The 16,780-nt window shown below is 43.8% G+C and overlaps 1 long non-coding RNA gene across 1 annotated transcript in view; it reads left to right on the top strand.

The window, feature by feature from the left end:
* The window catches only part of LOC109280549 (uncharacterized), a 63,300-nt gene extending 48,604 nt beyond the window's left edge, over window positions 1-14,696 (top strand). Inside the window, exon 3 of the long non-coding RNA XR_002086921.2 lies at window positions 13,515-14,696. This is a non-coding gene — a long non-coding RNA (uncharacterized LOC109280549). The remainder of the gene's footprint in view (window positions 1-13,514) is intronic.
* Window positions 14,697-16,780: the final 2,084 nt, after the last annotated feature.

Below are 16,780 nucleotides of genomic sequence, written 5' to 3'. Positions count from 1 at the left end.
GCTATAGAATATTCTTTTTTGATCCATAGCTAACTCTTCAAATTTTTCCTCTCAGCTCTTTTTCTTGTAACCAATTTTGTCAACCTTCACTGGCCTGAATATTTGAGACTGACTTAAAGATCAAGTCAGTGGAATTTTCTACTGACTGCGACTGGCTTTGGATTAAACTGCTTGTCAGCTGCTTTCTGGTGTTGGTGTGCCCTTATCTAATGGAGAAAACATCAAAACCACATTGATGCTCCAAATAAAAAGCACTCTACCTGAATACTTCTCTGCACTTAAATACTTCAGAACAATCTTGCCATAGAGGCCTGAAGAGCACTTGAATGACCTTGATATGGCTTACTTGTTTAACTCAGACTGAGAAATTAAAAAGAATGAGACATGATCAGTAATAACCAGAGATCCAGGTTTTCCATTTCCTGTGGAAAAATGTGAATTTTCTCCTGTAAAGGAGAAAATCATGGCTTTTTTCCTTTTAAAGGAGAACCTGGGAAACTCTGGATTTCCCTTGGCAGACTAGCAGAGTTCCAGCCTGCAAGGGGCTGCTTGCAGCTGTGGGGAGCAAGAGGCGGGTGATCAGAGGCAGGGGGGGGCATATGCATGTGTGCACACATGCATACGGTTGGCAGTGCAGCCACGCAGCATAGTTTCATAGATGTTAGGGTCGGAAGGGACCTCAAAAGATCACTGAGTCCAACCCCCTGCCCTGGGCAGGAAAGAGCACGGGGATCATGTGACCCCATCCAGGTGCTTGTCCAGGCTCCTCCTAAAGACCCCCAAGGTAGGGGAGAGCACCACCTCCCTTGGAAGCCCATTCCAGATTCTGGCAACCCTTACTGTAAAGAAGCTCTTCCTTATTTCCAACTGTCTCTGTCAGTTTGTGGCCATTGTTCCTGGTTATTCCAAGTGGTGGCCTGGTAAACAAAGCATCTCCTATTTCTTTCTCCCCCCCCGCCCCCCAGATGAATTTGTAAACAGCCACAAGATTCCCTCTCAGCCTTCTCTTGTGGAGGCTGAAGAGATCCAGGTCCCGCAGTCTCCCCTCATAGGGCCTTACTTGCAGAACCCTAACCATAGGACTAGCCCTCCTTTGGACCCTCTCAAGGTTATCCACATCCCTCTTGAAGTGTGGTGCCCAGAACTGGATGCAGTACTTCAACTGCCGCCTGAACAATGCCGCATAGAGGGGAAATATCACCTCCTTGGACCTGTTTGTGATGCACCTGCATGATAGAGTGCAGTTAGCTTTATGGATTGCTTTGTCACATTGATGGCTCATTCATCTTGGAGTCAGTGATGACTCTGAGATCCCTTTCTGCTGCTGTGATGCTGAGAAGGTCTCCCCTAGCCTATAGGTGTGACTCCTTCCTAGATGCAGCACTTTGCACTTGTCTTTGTTGAACTGCATCCTAGTCTTTTCTGCCCACTTTTCCAAACTGTCCAGGTCTGCATAGATTTGATCCCTTCCCACTAACATATTTACTTTACCCCATAATGCTGTGTCACCCACGAATTTGGACAGAGTGCTCTCCATGCCCTCATACAAGTCACTGATGAACATTGAACAGCACAGGTCCAAGCCTGAGCCTTGGCAGATCCCATTGCCCACATCTTTCCAGGTCGATACTGACCCATCCACCACCACTCTCTGGATGCGACCTGTGAGTCAATTTGCCACCTACTTTACAGTTTAATCATTTGTATCACAGCTGCTCAATTTGTTTATGAGTATAGGATGAGATACTGTATCAAAGGCCTTCTTAAAATCCAAGTAAATGGCATCTACCTCGACTTCTGCATCTAAACATTTTGTAACTTGGTCATAAAAAGGAACAAGGGTAGTCAGCCAGAATCTACCTGCTATGAACCCATGCTGGTTGCCCTTCAGCATTATTTTTCCTGCTGGGCTCCCACAAATGTGATCCTTGATAATTTTTTTAAAGGTTTTCCCAAGGATAGAGGTGAAACTAACTGGCATATAATTGCCTGAATCCTCCTTCCTCCCATTCTTGAAAATAGGGACCACACTGGCCCTCTTCCAGTCCTCTGGGACTTGACATGAGCACCATGAGTGCTCAAACAGCCATGCCAGTGGTTCTGCTATAACACATCCAGCCCCTCCAAGTGTCCCTTTACTAGGTCTGTGCTGACCATTGGTGGGCTGGTGTTCCTCCTGTGACCATCTATAATGGAATTGGGAAACTTGTCTTGATCTGTGTTCAGGAATAGAGGCAAAAAAACTCATTGAAGAGTTCAGCCTTGTGCCTCCTATCTGTCACCAGTTGGCATAGCCTGTCCTCTGGGGTCCTATGTTACCCTGTGTCTCCTTTTTGCTCCCTATATACCTGAAGAAGGACTTTTTGTTGTCTTTAATTATTGTCGCCTTTGTATACTCCTCCTTGATAGCTACCCCCTGCTTCCACAGCCTGTATGCCTCTTTCTTTGCCCATAGGCATTCCTGGATTTCCCTGCTCAGACAAGAGGGTTTCTTGGCCCTGTTTTGTTCACAATGGGATTGTCTCCTTCTGCCCCCAAAGGAGTGCTCCCTTGAGGAACGACCACCCTTCCTGAACTCCCATCTCACCAATGCTCTTGATCTTCAATGCCTTACTAACTAATCTCCTGAGCACATTGAAGTTAGCCTTTCTGAAGTCTAGCACTTCCACCCTGCTGGTTACTTTTCTCACCCTACGCTGGATAGTGAATTCAATCAATTGATGGTCACTATCCACTAGGTTAACTTGTACCTGCAGATCGCCCACCAGGTCATCCCCTGTAGCTAGCACCAAGTTCAGCAAGACATTTCCCCTAGTGGGCCTGTATACTTCCTGCATTAGGTAGAGGTCCTGTATGTAGGTTAAGAACCTACATGAGCAGTTAGATCTGGCTGACTGCTCCTCTTAGCAGATGTCAGGGTAATTTAGGTCACCCATGACAACCATGTCCCTTGACCGAGCTGCCTTGAGAATTCTACATCTAGCTCATCCTCCTAGTGTGGCATTGTGTAGTAAACCCCCACTACAAAGTCCATTTCCCCCCAGCCTCCTTGTATTCTAACCCACAATACCTCAACTTACCCTTTCACTGATCCCAACTTGATTGTAGAAGATGTATATTGCTCCTTAACATAGTGAGCAACACCCCAACCTTTTTCCCCCACTCTATTATGTCTGTACAACCTATAGCCCTCAATGCTTACTGCCCAATTGTGAGTAGGGTCCCACCAGTTTCAGTTTGCCCAACCAGGTCAAAGTTATTGCTTGCAAGCAGGAATGCGAGTTCCTCCTGCTTTTTCCCCATGCTCCTAGCATTAGTGTAGAGACATTTAAGGCCCCCTCCTGTCCTGATGCCACTTATGCCCCTTAGTACTTACCTGGGCTGATCCAGCACATGGCTCACTGATCCTAGGTTCTCTTTCCTCTGCATCCCCTAGTTTAAAGCCCTACGTAGGAGATCAGCCAACCTGTAAGAGAACAGACTCTTACCTTTGAAGAGAGATGAAGACCGTTACGTCCCAGGATGCCCCCTTCATGGAAGTGTGGATCGTGGTTGAAAACGCCAAAACCTGCATGATGGCATCAACTTCAGAGCCACAGGTTGACTACTTTGATGCAGAAATCTTGATGCTGATGGTGACTGCTGACTGGAACGACTGACAGGAAGACCACCTGCACCCCTGACTTCCCAAGCCTGGCCCCCAAAGCCCTGCAGTCACTCATGATACATTCTGTACTACTCCTGGCCGCATCATTTGTGCCCACATGGTTGAGGATGATGGGATAATAGTGAGAGGGCTGGATGAGGTCAGGAATCCTTGCAGTGATGTCCTCCTGCCTCCATACCTCCTGCGCTGTGGGGTTTGGACTGCATGATGGAGAGCAGTCCTGCAGCTCCCTGGGGGGAGGGAAAGGGGGGCTTAGGTAATGCATGGGGGGGGGGCACGTTCTCCCCCAGACTCCTGAGCGCACAGCGGGGCATGAAGTTGCAACCTGGCTGGATCGGCTTGAGGCAGGACCTGCCTCAATGGCCTGTAGGTGGGACTTGGTGTAGGAGGGTGAAGTGGGGTGGGGAAGCTCAGTGTTGCTGCTGCAGCTGCTGGGAGTGTCACACAACCAAAGCCACCAAGGTAAGGTACCCCCTGTCCACCCGGCAGTGGCGGGGGGGGGTGAGGGGCGAGGGGGTAGAGGTCACAATTCCATGCCACTCTGGCATCTCACTTTGGCGGCCATGGTGGTGCAGCTAACACAGGGTTATTGGCAGTGACGGCAACACAGAGTCATGGCCCCCTGCTCCACCTGAGTGGGCAGGGGGTGCCTCAGCTTGGTGGCCATGGTGGTACAGTACTCCCTCCTAACCTGGATCCCCCCTATTGGGCTGTAGAGGTGGCTCCTGCCTGGTGCCAGCCCAGCCAGGCTGAAGCCCTGTGTCCTGGTGTGGGAGCAGAATTATGGGGAGGCATGTGCACCCTCATGCCACTTCGATGCATCACCTATAGCGTTGCCTATGCTCATACCCCCCCCCCCACCCTTCCCTACACACTGGGGGGCTGGGGCCTGGGATGGGGGGCAGGAGTGAGGAGCACCAGCAGGGCTGGGGGAGGTGGGAGCTGTGGGTCAGGAATGAGGGGCACTGGCAGTACCAGGGGACAGTAGGCTGGTGGTGAGGGGCACCAGCAGGACTGGGGGAGGTGGGGGACTGTGGGTTAGGAGTGAGGGGTACTGGCAGGGCCAGGGGGCTGCAGGTTGGGAGTGAGGAGCACCAGCAGGGCTGGGTGGGGTAGAGGCTGTGGGTTGGGTGTTAGGGGCACTGGCATGGGCATGGGCAGGGCACTGGCAAACCAGAGCTGCTAGGTGCCACAAAGCAGTTGGGAAGGGGTGGAGGGGCAGCCACAGTTGGACCGACATCCTGGTGAGTGAAGGGAGCAGGGTGAACTCTGATTTTTCTATTATAAAAATCCAAAATATATAGGTATTTAGGCTTCCAAATTGCTTTAAAATTTTAAATAGATCAATAAAACATTGTGCTTAACTGATACCTATGTATATAGTGGAGTTTCATTTTAATTGTAGCAAAAACACAGATTTTATGGGTTTTTTAATTGGAGAATTTGCATTTTTTTTTAATTATATTCTTTTACACTTTAACACAGAAAACCAGGATCAAAGTTTCAATGAAACTACAATGTTAAGAACTTCAGATTAGTTTGATTTCTTTTCTTGTGCTCAGAAGAGCTTCTAATGCTTGTTTTTTACTATGTGCACTAGAAAGGGTTTTTTTTCTTTAACAAGATACTTTTCGTTTGAAATTGGAATTTTTTCTTTCAGTTCAAATGACATACTAATTCTTCACTGCAGTTCCTTTGTACTGAATACATTGCTAATCTGGAGAGCTGAAATAAAATTTTTCCTGGCTTTCTTGGTTATATGCAAGTCATTCAAGATACGGGGGATAAACATGAAGCTATCCCAATTTCCCACCATTGTATTAAGTGGAAAAGGTTTTGAAAAGCTAAACATCAAATCCTGTCCCCTTGCTATAAAAGCAACATATGTGTCTACATGTGCCGTAAGGTTGCCAGTTTTCAAATTGCAGATGTCCCCAGGGTTTGCCTTTCATCAGGCTGGGTCCCATGAGTGCCAGATCTTTCACCAAATCCTGAAGTTCTTACTCGGTGCCTCATTTCCCAATGTGTAGGAAAAAATTAGTGAATTTAACAAAAGAAATCGTGTCTGCTGCTTTTAGTAAAAACTGGGAATTCTGGGCTCAGAATCAGTAGGTACCCTGAGAGTCACCAACACACAGGATGTCCATGTGATCCCACATAAATTCTAGCTTTGTAATCCTTCTAATTCCTGACAGTATAAAGCCAATTAAGCATAGCCTTTCTCTCTCCCCTCCTACCCATGATAACAGTGGCTCCCATTGAATAGTAAAGATGTATGGTGGGATAAGGCCTATGAATGGGTTTCATCCAGGTCATTCAGTAAGTGATTTATACTGCAAATGTGACTATACTGCAAGAGAGAAAGGGAATGTGGGCAAGGTAAGGGAGGTGGGGATTTGTGTTCTTGTTTTAACTATATGACCCAGCTTCCTACCTGCATGACATAGAACAGTGCTCCACACAAAATACCTCAGCTTTTGGGGATCTGGATGGGTGGCTGTACCATTGTATGGATATTCTGGCTAGTCTGGCTGCTGAGTAAGGAACAGGACTTGTTCCAGCCTAGGTCTCTTCATACCCAAGTCATATAAAGGCAGCAAAATAACATACTTTTCAGTGCTGCTGATTGCCCTCAACTTCCATGGAAAGCAATTGGAGCTGCAAGTCATCAGAGCTATTGAAAGTCAAGATACTTATTTCGGTGCTACATGCTAGTTGCTTAAGTCTGAATGTGTTGGCCCTAACTACACTGTCTGTCTTTCTCCACTAGGAAGATAGTATAACACTTCTTCATTACCATGCTGTTGATTGTGAGAATTCATGATTTTATTGATAAGAGACCTCCTCTTGTTTCCACACAATTTTGCATGATTACCTTATGTCTACACACATACAAGCAATGTTTTCTCACAGCTGAAGGCTTCTACATGCAAATTTTCTGAGTGCACAATCCCAGGAACAGCCCTAACTCCTCCCGTTCTCTAGAATCTTTTGCTTCTATCCAGTTGTCTTCACTTCATTCAGCTCCTGCCTCTTGTTCTTGTCATGAACAATTGTCAAAGACTTGTCAGGTTAAAAAAAATTACCTTTATCGTTAGTTATTGGCAAGAGCTAAGGTAACTGAACAAAGTCTCTAAACTGAAGGTGTTGGTTAAATATAAGCATACCTAAATTGTATGTGTGCATGTATATATGTATGTATATGTGTAAATACACACATATACATACACACACATATAGATGTGTATGTGTGTATTTATATTATATATTTATATATATAAATATAATATAACATTTTTTTTTGGTTAGTGGTAATATTTTTGCAAAACAAGAAATTTTTTTCTTCAATTGCAGTGATAACTACGGTGAGGCAACAGAGGTGACTGCTCCAGGTTGCCAGTGGAGATTGGGAGGGGAAGTGTATGAAAAACTGGCTTTTGCTACAGCCATACAACTATGATCATGGTTGCAGCAACAACTGCAGGTCACCACTACATCCCCTTTGGGAGTCACTACACTCCCTTTGGGAGCATTCACAGTGAGAAGAGCTCACTGTACATGCACTATACAACCAAAGGGGGTAGATCCACAGCTATTATAAATTTCTAGAGCCAAGGATTGGCTCCATAATTCCTATTACTTTTCTAATGGAAAATAATAACTATTCATCTCTCTCAAATGTATCTATATTGGTTGTTCACTATAAATTGATTTGATTTGTTCAATAAATAATTAATAATGAAATGTATGTACCCATTAAAATTAATTATCCATATCATTGACCAATTCTGATTGATAAGGCATTCACAAAACAGTAGAGTACATATAGATGTTAGGCAGCACTTCAAGCCTTTTATGCTTAACTGTGTAACCACTGTAATAAAAAAATATGCATTTGCAGTGGTTACTGCTCTGTTGGAAGAGTTTTGTGCCTTGAGAATTATTGGTTAGGTATTTACTTTTCTCTGTGGATTTTATGTTTATGCAAATGTTCACTCTTTTTATGGCATTTTGGCAGGTAAACCTTGTCAAGTATTTCCAGTAACTAAATTTGTAGGCCAAAAGCCTGCAGTACTTGTCCATTTAAACTCCCACCGAAGTCAATGAGGCAAATCTTATAGCCCTTATTTTGTGTGAGGTTTGCCTGTTTAATGCTGAAATGCATATTGAAGGATCTGGCCCCATATTAGTTATTCTAAAGCCATGAATGTAATGCCCCTCTTCCTCTCTCCCAAAGGATATCTGGCAGCTTGTCTGTTCCACAGGCTGTGAAATATTGGCAGGTTTCAAAACGATATGTCAACCCTTTTGACAGTCAGTCAAAGGCCAAGATAGTATGCTCATAATTTTTTCTAGAAACCAACCAGTTCTGCATTAGAGAAAGGCAAACTGTTTCGCTTAAAATAAGAACTCTAATGAGACATTTCCCAAGTGGTACCTGTGAATGTATGTTCAAAGTTAAGATGGCCCAGATTGCAAACTCAAATCAATCCCTCTTCATCACCAGAAATGTAGAAATCTGAAATAAGCATCAGAAATGTAGTGGACCTAAGGAATGAACAAGATCTTTGGCCTTATTTGAGTACAGGTTGATTTCTGTCTCTGTATCTGAAAGTTCCTAAAGTCTTGCATGTGTGGGGGACCCAGGGTATTGTTACATTCTGTCCCTTTTGACGTGAAATAATTCATAACAGCAATCGTAGAAGGGGGTTTTATTTTCGGACTCAGACTCTATTCCTTCTCTCTTGATTTAGTAACAGTCATGTAAAAAATGGCCATGATTTTTGTTGGTCTGTTTCTCAGGATCTGAGTCCCCATTTAAAACAAACAACAACAAAAAACCATTGCCCCCATAACTGACCACAATTAGCTCACTAGATGGCAGTCAGGCAAAGACGATTATGAGCCAGATGGCTGGACTTAGCTCCTTAATGGGAGAATTTATTTCCTAATCCTACAAACACATATGACTAGTCCTATTATCCTCAAAGTGAACTCCCCGGCCACATCCAGATGAGTGTGGCTGTGCAGTATGTGGTGCTGCAGACACATCTGCGGTGCCACGTACTGGACATTCAGCTGTTCTCCATTTGGGGCGGGGAGAGCGGGTTGACCCCTGGATATCCAGGAGTCAAAAAAACCCACGCAAAAAAAAGGAAGCGGAGCAGTACACATGAGGGCAGCATGGACCACCCAAAACCAAAGCCTGGCCAGCCGGAGCCATGCTCCATCTGTTGGCCAGGCTCTGAGTGGCAGGATCACTGCTGCTGCAGTCCCAGGAGCCCTCAAGGACCCCAGGTAAGGCTGCTGGGACCATCCCAGTGCTGCTCTATTCCACCCGGAGTAACCTGCTGCATGCCAGAAGGTGTGTGGCACAGGCGTTCCCTGGGGAAAAGTAGTGGTAGCACAAAGTGTGCCACTGGTAGTTGTCCCCAGGGAACCAAACGTCCATGCTTATGTCGATGTCACCCATATGTCTTTACAAGATTGTATCCTTAGGATTAGGACCCAGACACATTGGTAACCTATGAACAAGAGGCTTCATGACACTATGCTGCTTATTTGTTACTTTGGTGGGGCATAGGTCTTCATCATATATTCCTGTTACAATGTATATTCAAAACGGAAATCCTGAGACCAAATCTATGCAAGAATTTTCAGATTGTTTGACTTTTTTGATAATGACATACATGCTCTTGGTGCTTTACAAGTAAGTGATAACCTAACAGGTTTGGATTGTATCCTGTAGTGAGAAACTCTAAAGTGCCATGAACCTGCAGTGTCATAAATAATAACTAATAATAGGTGTCATGGTAGTACTGTTATTAAAAATAACCAGTGGCTGATTTGGAGCATCCCCAAACCATTCAATTTAATGTCACGTTAGAGATCAACTACTTCTTACATCTATCTTATTGATTATTTCACTTACCCATCTTATTGCTTTTCAAACGTGTTTCAGTTTTTTTTCTGTCAGCTATAAGACAAAGAGAACTCCTGTTACAGATTAGCACAATTTTGAGTGCATTAGGAGAAAGAAGTGTTTTTTTCTGTTAAGTTGGTGAATGATTCTGTTGTGTTCCTAATATCCTTAAATCTTTTTACAGTCCATGAAAATTAAGGTGGTCAGCTTCAAAGGAATGCTCATTGCCCAGAAGGATCAGAGCGTTTAACATTTTTTGAGCAACAGAAGTGATCTAGCTTGTACATTTTGCATTCATGTCTGAATACCATGTACTTTGTGGAACATTTCCAGTAATATAACTTGTTTTGTTGATGAAATCTGCTCTTTGAGGATTAGAAGAACAGACAATAGGATGATAAAAAAAACAAAACAAAACATTTTTCCCCCCTGGATTTAGTAACAGCCCCTAATTGGCAGTCTTTACTTTTATACATCTGGGACTAGAAATGCCAAGATACCAGGAAACAGGCTGTTATGTATTTCTAGCCCACTTAGAGTAGGAAGAGACACATTTTGTGACAGATTGTTCTTGTGAGATTTCCAACCAAAGACTACAGGTTACAGAAGTTGTCCTTTGGATAAGAAGCTCTTTTGCTGTGGGTTGTTTTTTTTAAACCAGAATTTTCAATGTTTGGAGTTTCACCTATTGATAGTTTTCATAGTTTTTGATAGGATTCCTAGTCACTTTCAGCATGGAAGGCTGAGACAATGATGCACAAGATTTATTCTGTCTTTACTAAATGAATGAATTAACTCTTGTAAAAACCATTGGAATTTAATAGGCATTACTACCATATCTCTTCTGCCCTATAATGGAAGAAAAGTCTTTATTCCTTGAAAACACCCCTTGACATATCTAAAGGATTCTCTGGTAAATATAAATGGCTAACTTAAATATCTAATAAAAATATATATAAAATACAAAAGGACCTCTGGGATCCAGCAAACACTTGGTCACATCCTGCCGGAATAAATCTTAGGAAAGTAAAACAGTACTAAGACTATGATTAAAAAGAGCACACAAATCTATTGGGACTTCTTAAAGCAGGGGTTGTCAACCGGGGGTATGTGTACCCCCAGGGGTGCTTGGAAAGGGGCTATGGGGTATGCACAAGCGGGTGGGGATGGAGTGCTGCCACCCACCACTCCGTGCCACTGCCTCCCAGGAGCAGGGATGGGGGGGGGGGAGAGGGCGAGGGCAGCAGGTCCCCTCTGCAGGCCACATAGGTGCTGGCCAGAGGTGGCAGTGGGGAGTTTGTACGTGGCAGCACTCACCTCCATCCACCAACCCATGCCACCACTGCTGCCATGTGCAAACGCCCCCCCGCAATCCGGCTGCCGCCACCCCCCCTCCCCTGCTCCGCCAGAAGTGTACCCAGAAGGGGTACACTCCTTAAAGGTTGAAAACCCCTGTCTTAGAGCCACTGTTTTTTTTTTTCCCTTAAGGAGGAAATTGTGTATACTTATGAGTTATAATGTGATGAGAGGTGGGATGGATGTCTGGAGGGAAGGAGGGTGGTTGATCCCACTAGGAGCAAATAAAAGAAATTGGGCCATGGAATCTTGCAATGAGATCTTCTATAGTCTATGTAAGAAATTTGATCTAGGTCAGTAGTGTTAATATGCTGGGGGAGAGGGGAAGGATGGAAGAGTGAGTGAGGCACCAGCTCTGAGCACTGTTGTAGCGGGGGCACCAGAATCCCTCCCTTCTCCCTGTCTTTGTCATGGCAGGAATAGCCACCTGCTGCCTGGTCACAGAAGCACAGGCACAGCACCCTGTAGTGTATCTGGGAGTGGGGAGGAGGGAGTCAGCAAAATGGTGCCCCTCCCTGGGGAGTTTTTTGCCATGGCAGGTGCAGCCCTGTGCCCCATAGCACATTTGGGCAGGGGCACCATAGGCTGCTGGGAAGCCCACACTGTGGGGCTGCTGCAGTTGTGGGCAGCAACCCTGTTCCCCAGGAGCAGCAGCCACAGCAGTATAGCTGCTACTTGACAACAGGGAGAGTTGAGACTCCATCTCCCCACCACCACCACCCTGATCTAGTGGTCTACATAATCCCCTTTCCTGCCCCCCATCCTTCCTAGCTGCTGAAGAAGCGTGTTCCTCTGGAGTACCTCTGCTCCAGGTACATTATTTGGTTCTTTGACTACTTAAACCTAACTAACAGTTAGACACCTGGTGCATACCACATCTTTCACTGTAAGTGAAAACTGCTCACTTCAGTTGTATGAATAATTCACTGTACTTTATGCAGAACTGTATGAGCAATAATATACATGGAGTTGACTCAGCACTTGATGAAATGTTTTGGCTTCTTCCATATTTCTAACTGATATGAAAAAGCTTTCACAAAACTAGTTGGGTCACTGAAGACTTGATGCTTTCCTTGTACTTGTAAATATAAAGCCTTCAAGTTCCTGGTATTACCAAAACACAACAGTCTATTATGTATCTGGCAGCTGGTAGATTTTTTTTTTATTTTGATTTCTGTTATGATAATATTTAATCAATAGGTTTTACTTGAAGTTTGATCATTTTTTCTTTCTTGCTGTGTTGGCTCTAAATCCAAACCTTTATATTTCTGTTCAGTGTGCTGTTAAAGAACCATAATGCTAAGCATTTCCTCTTTATGACTGCTGCAGTTGGACTTACAATATTAATTTATTTAAATGCCTTCCTGATGCAAGAAACAATGGGGAAAATGTTAATACTTTTAATTTGTTTTGCTTTTTACAGTAAAAATTCTAAATAGAAAGTATAGACATTATGTAAAAAGACACTTCCATGAAAGATTATAGATGTTCTGGAAAGGTCTCATTGAGTCATGTACCACAATGTGGGGTAGAGAATGTGTTGGAGTGATGCTGCAACTAGACTTTATGCTGCAAGAGGTTCCTTTCAGTCAGATAGTCATATGATTTTTAATTTAAAAAATACTACCCCAAAATACAATGCAGTGCTTCTCTATTTGTGATGGACGAGTGGTTTATTCAGAGGGCTTAAACTGTATCCATAATATTTCAGGATGCACCTTGGTGTCAAACCCACTTGAGGAAAACCTCATATTTCTGTGTGAAAACTGGATTCTCACCCATGTAGGCACCCATGGATAAGCACAAACAAGCACATTTTTGCTAATTTATAATCTAATGAAGATATGATTCCTAGTCACAATCCTTTTGGAATTTACTGTTTCTTAATAAGGACAGGGATATCAAAGAAATCGAAACACTTTTTCATCAAATGAGTGAATTTGTAACCAATGGTAATTTATTTATGCTTAATGCCAGTCAGAAGAAATTCCCCCAGGGAAATTATCTCAGAACCACCCATTGTGATGTTTCTTCTACTTTATTCTGAAGCATCTGGGACTGGCTACTGAGTTAGGTGCAGCTGTGGCAAGATGCTGGGCTAGACAAATCACTATTCTGATTCAATATGGCAGTTCACATGCACATAAAGGAAATCAAAGCTAGCATGTTATTCTCTGGAGATTTTAGAATCCAGTGGAAAGAGTCACCAGGCCAGTCTTGGACTGTCATCAAATCAGAACATGGGTGACTGGCAATTAAAACACACATGTGAAAGGTAAAACAGAGTTTCTTTCTATTCAGTAAATTGTTCTGACTTTCAGCAGCCAGTAAGACACAAGTGGTGGGGCTTGTTGGGAACAACCAATTACATATAATCTTTGACTTATAGTGGCCAGCCTTGGAGACAAGGAGACATCCATTCTTGTTCTTTATTTAGATGAAAGAACCTAAACAATTACTTTGTCTTATACATGGTGTTTCACAGGCAAATAAACAAACACTGATCACTTGGTGAGGAAGAGGAAAAAGTCACAAACATTTTTTTTTTTAATTAAATATGTTTCTTAGGTGTTCCGGCTGAAATCAAGCCCTTCTAAAAGAAGTGAGAAAATGAAGCAACGATGCACATAAATACGGGAAGCTCCTGATGGGAAACTGACAGCGGTCAAAACTGAGTTCAGTTGAGGTGCAGGAAGTCAAGCCTGTCATTGAGAGGTGAACGTGGGAGGAACAAAGGTCCAGTTGGGCAAATTACCAAGGTTCTAATATGCATTTAATGGGCTGCTAGTCTATTGAGTATTTCCACTCAAAAAGATGTCAGATTTTGGAGCTGTTCCAAAAGACAGAATGATATGAACCCATAGGCACAAGTTAGTGTTTTAGAAGAATATAAAAGATTGTGTGTGTGTTGTTGTTGGTTTTCTGGGTATTGCCTCTGTATATCATTTCTATCCATCACTTGTGAGTATAGCTGGCTTGGACTGATAAAAATAACTTCACTGAACCAAATATAACTCCATCTTTTACTCGTTTTGAGGAAACAAGCTATTTTGTCCTTGTAACGCGTCAGTCAGCATGTGAATGAACACTGGAAACAGCAATAAATTCATTGATTCATTAGTCACCAGTGAAAGGTCATCATGGAATTTATGAAGCCATTTGTCATGAAAAATATTTATATCCCAATAGAGATCAATATCTAAAGATATTTTAATGGAAATTTTCATAGGTTAAAAAATTGCTTGTGGCTCCCATGACATCTTTAAAACTGAACCATTGTTAAAGGCAGTGATGTTCTACCCAGAAATGTTAGTGATGAAAAACTTTGAAGAGGAGGGGGTGGAAAGAAACCCTCTTTGAACAGGTTCAACAAAATTAGACTTCTGTCTTGATATACAGATAAAAATCTTTCTGTTTCCCACCAGCCCAAGGGAAATTTTGCATTCATCACCAAGCAGGGTAATGAAGTATCTTTTCATGTCGGATTTCTTACTTTGGGAGATGTTCTATTTGTAGTAATAACATGGGAGGAGAAGAAAGTCCCAAGTGGTAGCACAGAGCTCTGAGCAGTGGCAAACTAATTCTGCCTAGGAACATTTTTCAAATTATTGGAAAACATTTTGAAGTTGCACACGGCAAAGGCTGCAAGAAAGAGCTTTTCTTGATTACCAGAACTGCTAAGGCACTGCATAATGCCTTTGTTTGTTTTGACACATACAACTATTTACTTAATAAAACAAAATGGTTCATTAAGCCAATTCAAGTAGAAAAATACTATCAGTATGGGGGATTTGTTGTACAATTTAATTTCCTTAAACACTTTATCACTGACATCAATAACATCTTTTTTTTTCATTTAAAAATGTGTTTAGATCCTTTGTTGCATTCTTTTCTTTGGCATTCTGTTTTTTGTTTGTTTTTTTTTCCTGCCCCTAGTTCTGTGAATAGAGTTGTTATATAAACTTGGGCAATTCCTCTGAGACATTTGTCCTTTTTCATAATCCTTTTTCAAAAGCAGCTACAAGGCTTGACTCAATACTGTTTTAAAACACTGTGATTACAGAGTTGGAATAGGATCAAGAGTCATCTAATCTAGTGGGGAGTCAAACTTTTTGGCAGATGGGCCACAAATTAGGCATGCCCCTAGTGCCATTCTGATTCCCTTGTCCTGCTCGATCTGCTGCCCTGCTTTCTGCTCCCAGTCCTGTGCTCCATGCTTGATCTGCTGCTCTGCTTCCTGCTTCCTTTTCAGTGCTCCCTGCCCAGTCTGCTAGTTTGCTTTCTGTTCCCTGCTCAATCAGCTGCTGTGCTCCCTTCTGTTCTTCCGACATAGAAGCTGCCTATAACACTTGTGGCCTCTGTGCTGCAGGTTGGCCACCCTGATCTAATCCAGTAGCAGGATCTGTTATTCCTAAAGCATTTCAGAATAAGCATGATGCATCCTCTTGACACTAAGATGTGGGGAGAAGTGGGCATGCCAGGGGTCAGCAGGGCAGGCCCTATGAGGAGAGGCCCTGTTTAGCCTCTACAAGACAAGGCTGAGGGGGGATCTAGTGGCCATTGACAAACTAGTCAGGGGGGACCAGCAGGCATTGGGAGAGTCCCTGTTCCCCCAAGCACTACCAGGAGTGACAAGAAATAATGGTCACAAGCTAGCAGAGGGTAAATTCAGGCTAGATATCAGGAGGCGCTACTTCACTGTCAGGGCAGCTAGGGCCTGGAAGCAACTTCCAAGACAAGTGGTGCTGGCTCCTACCCTGGGGGGTCTTTAGAAGGAGGCTGAATGAACACCTGGCCAGGGTCATTTGACCCCAGTACTCTTTCCTGCCATGGCAGAGGGTTGGACTTGATGATCTGCTCAGGTCCCTTCCAACCCTACCAACTATGAAACTATGAAACAATGAAAACCTTGAGTAAAAGGAGATTCCACAACTTTCCTAGTCAGTTTGTTCTACTGCCTCATGTCCTGCCTTCTCCTTCTATATGGCATCTTTTCAAATATTTGAAAACTGCTACCATGCCACTTCTTACCCTCCTTTTCTATGCACTAAATAAATCTAGTTCCTTCAACCATTCCTCATATGACTTGTATTTCAACTCATTTGTCATATATGTTGCCTGCCTCTGGATCAAAAGTGGGACCCAGTATTCCAGCACAACCTAACAGCTACTGAGTAGAGTGATACTGGGCAGGTCTACACAAGATGTTTACTATGGAGTTGCCTAATTAGCTCTGCAGTAAATGTCTTGGTGTCTATTAGGCTGCAGGAAACAAATAAACTATGTAGCAAGTTACTACTTGTAAATACAAGTACTAGTCTGCTGCAGCATTTTTTCATGCACAGAGTGCACATGTAGATGCTGACCCAGCTGGCTGGAGCACAAGGGTGCTTCACTGAGGGGCCTGCCTGCTGGCTAGTCCTGCACTGGAATACCCTCAGGCTCCAGCCAGTCCCTCTGCAGCATATTGAGCCAGGTCAGAGCATCTCCGGGCTAGCAGGCTATCCCTCCATACCCCGTGCCAGCCAGGGTTGCTCCGATCTGGCTCAATACGCTGCAGTCCCAGGCGCCTACGTGGAATTTTGGGTGGAATTTTGGTTGTGTGCCTGCACATTGCAGTTGTGGGGAGGGAATTTGTATTTGTGCACTTACACAGTGCAGCAGGGGGTGGAGTGTCTGATGCAGCAGTGGAGGTGGATACGGGGGGGGGTGTCCACATGGTCTTGTGGTCAGTGTTTCAAAGAGTGTGGCCAGCATGGTATGCAGCCCCTGCTAGTGTGACTCCCAGGGGCTTAGAAGTTGGACAGCCCTGGTGATAGCCTTGAATGGACAGC

Source organism: Alligator mississippiensis, chromosome 2 (assembly GCF_030867095.1).
Source record: "Alligator mississippiensis isolate rAllMis1 chromosome 2, rAllMis1, whole genome shotgun sequence".
NCBI classification, from domain to species: domain Eukaryota; kingdom Metazoa; phylum Chordata; order Crocodylia; family Alligatoridae; genus Alligator; species Alligator mississippiensis.
The sequence above is the reverse complement of the archived record's forward strand: the minus strand, read 5'-3'. Positions and strand labels throughout refer to the sequence as shown.